Here is a 3744-nt window from a genome sequence, read left to right on the forward strand (position 1 = left end):
TGTTTTAGGTACCAGTGATGATCACGGGAGGGCGCCGACTTGACTCATACACACATAGGCGGATATGGATATGTTTTGGTCTTGGGAGTTGTTATGTTTTGTATAATGATAATGTTACATTGGATTTTTATGGTTTTTTCTTGAATGAAGTTGCATTTTAAAATGAAAAAAATTGTTTTCAAAAATTACGTTGTTACATAAAAGATAGGCTAAGTGAACCCCTTTGTTGTAGATGGATAAAGAAGAATCAGATTTGCTGTTAGTGAAGCCGAATTGAGTGATATATTGAGCAAATCTGTGGTACCATTCACGAGGAGCCTGGTTGAGACCATAAAGAGATCGTTGTAATAGGCATACATGATCTGGAGCATAGGGATCACGAAAACCCAGTGGCTGATGCATAAAAATTGTTTCCTATAAATAGCCATGAAGAAAAGCATTATTTACGTCCAACTGATGAACTCTGGCCAACAATGAGAGATGGCAATACTAAGAACTGTCCGAATAGTAGCAGGTTTAACAACCTGACTAAAAGTTTCATCACAATCAATGCTTGGACATTGGCTACATCCACTAGCAACCAAATGTGCTTTATATTGAGCAAGAGAGCCATTTGCATTAAGCTTCTTTTTAAACAGCCAAATACAATTAACAACATTAGCATTTTGAGGCAGAGGTACAAGTACCCAAGTTCCATTAGAAATAAGTACATCATATTCGTCTTGCATGGCATTACGCCAGTTAGGGTCTTAGAAAGCTTCAGAATAGTTTCTAGGAAGAGGGGAGGGATTAGAAACTATGCCGGTATAAAGTTTGAGACGGTCAATGGGTTTATCAATACCAAGTCTAACACGAGTGTTCATAGGATGAGTGCTAGAAAGACTCGACACAATGGACCGATTATGATTCAAAGGAAATGAAGGGGCAACTGGAGCTGTAACAATGGAGGAAAGGGGAGCTATTGGAGCAGAAACATCGATAGGGATGTTGTTGTCGATAGAAACAGTGGCGTTATCGGTGGAGGTGTCACCGACAGGAGACAGAATAGGGGGAGACGAAGGAGAATGGGAAGTGATGGTGGGATCGTTAAAGCAATTGAGGGATCTAGATATATTAAAAAAATCATAAGTGGGGGGATGGTCCAGGGTCATTGAGCCGAATGGAAAAATGGTTTCATCAAAGGTGACATGTCTTGAGATGATTATTTGTTTAGAAAGAAGATTGAGACAACGTAAACCTTTGTGCTTGGAGTAATACCCGAGAAGGATACATGGGTCTGATCGATGCTCAAGTTTATTGATTGTATTAAGGTGAGGATAGCCCAGGCACTTGAACACTCGAAGATGAGAGTAGGACGGGTATTTGTAGAAGAGTTTGTGAAATGGAGTGTCATTGTGGAGAGATGTGGATGGAAGGATATTCAAGAGATGAGCGGACATATGGAGACTTCCACCCAATGAGTGGGGGGAAGACGAGCTTGGAAAAGAAGTGTACGGATCGTATTATTTAAAGTACGAAGCATACGCTCAAATTTCCCATTTTGTTGGGAAGTGTATGGATATGAGGAACAAATGTGTATGCCATTGGTGTCACAAATTTGATGAAAGAGAGAGTTTTCATATTCTTTTCCGTTGTCACATTGAACTGCTTAAATATCAGTGTTGAATTGATTTTTAACATAAGCACGAAAATGAAGAAATTTGGAGATCACATCCGATTTCAATCTAAGAGGGTACACCCACACAAAATGAGAAAACTGGTCAAGAAAAATAACATAATATTTTTATTCCACTATGACTTCGCAATGGTGAAGTCCATACATCCAAATGAATAACTTGAAAAGGAAATAAAGCAACTACTAGAAAAACAGTCTTTTCCGATACGCAAACCATGACACGCAGTGATTTACGATACGCAAAAGTGTACGTTCTAAAAATAATGTCATCTCCTCTAAAATTTGAAGAATTTAGGTCACTCATTTTTGCGTGCCCTAAAATTAGTGTCAAAACGAAAAAAAAACACGGAGGGCACCTTTTAAATATAGTGTGTCATGTGAGCATGTCGCTTTATAATTTTTAAAATGAATGCGCATGTCCGAATTATTTCTCTTATCACAAAATTGCAGGGACCATTATCTAGGGATTTTTCAAGGAGTGCTCTCTGTAACATTCGCTACCTCACCTCACCTGCTGTCGGCAACCTTAGATCATCTCTTTCTAGTGGTGACATCGACTCATTTCTTTCCACCAGCAACCTTGTCTCATCTCTTTTTACCGGCGACCTCGGGCTCACCTCACCTCACCGAAGACTACAACGACTGCTCAACGTTACAAACCCTAGCTAATATTAAGGTATGTTTTGCTTTACAAGCCCTACTTTATCTTTATCTCGACATTTCTCAACAACGGTCGTCGACTTACTCATAAATTGCCCTCAATACGAAGTTTCTCTTAACCTAGGAAGCATGAATCTGATGGTTTCGAGATTAAAGATGCGTCGGTTCCTGAAAGTGCCGATGGTGCTGTGGCGACGACCGGGAGGAAGTCGAAGTTGACTGAAACAATTGTGCTAGGTTTTAGCAACAAATTTGTGGACATCCATATACATATTGCGATTTCAAAGTCCTCTTATGAAAGCAACATTCCCTCAATTTCAATTTGATGCAGGTAATACACGACCATTATGTTTGTGACAAGGAGCTCATAGAATCGGATAACAGGATGTTGTTAATATTTGTAGGTTTGTGACAAGCAAGAGTGTTGAGGAAGACATCTTGGAACGTGAAAAAAAGAAGATGGTAAGTAGCAATTTGCATAATATGTTATTGATACATTATTTTTCACTCGTATATTTCGTTTGACGGGTTTAATGCAAGTAAGAATATGCACTTTTGCTTTGTAGCTCTATGTGTGCTCTACAAATATGCTTCTTTTTCTTATGTTTGGATTTCTTCTTTTCAGGTACTTGACCATTTGGTTATTCAATTCAGAAACTAAATGCAGAGGGAAGACTAGAGAAGAAAGAAGCAAAAAATGGGAGTGCATTTGACAAGGTATTGATCACAAGTATATATATGGTTTTAGTAGTTATATATATATATATATATATATATATATATATATATAGGACTAGGATCAAATGAGAACACCTAAAAGGTTAAGAACACGAGAACAGATCTGGACCATCTAAATACTAAGATCTATGGTTAATATTAAACGAGCGATTTATGTAAAAATCTAAAACTATTGGCATTTACGTGTAACTTTTAAATGGTAAGAAGGGTATTATAGGAATTGCAACTTTTCCTATTTCCTATAATTTCTCACCCTCTCACCTCTTACCTTTCTAATTCTCGTATCTATATCCTTTCTATATCTCTCTCTAGGGTTTCATAAGATGCATCGACTAAACAACCGACATTGACTCCCATTTCCCCTTTATACGCATCATCGCTTCCATCACCGAAGATCCTATCGGCTTGACGACTTCTACTCATCGGCTGATGGCGACATCTACTCACCAGCGCAAGGCAGCAAACAGTGGTAGACCCTAGCGATGACGTTCGTTCTTCATCGTTATCGTCACATTCAGAGTGAGACTTACAGCCAACGTCTCTTTTTCTTAACCTTGTCGGCAATCTGGTGAACTCGACTGCTACTCATCGGCGGTAGCAAGCAACGATACACTGCTAGATTTCGATCCTCCACTCCGGAGCAGTAGGGTAGTGACGAAGTACTCTGAATC

Source organism: Lactuca sativa, chromosome 2 (genome assembly GCF_002870075.4).
Source record: "Lactuca sativa cultivar Salinas chromosome 2, Lsat_Salinas_v11, whole genome shotgun sequence".
NCBI lineage: Eukaryota > Viridiplantae > Streptophyta > Magnoliopsida > Asterales > Asteraceae > Lactuca > Lactuca sativa.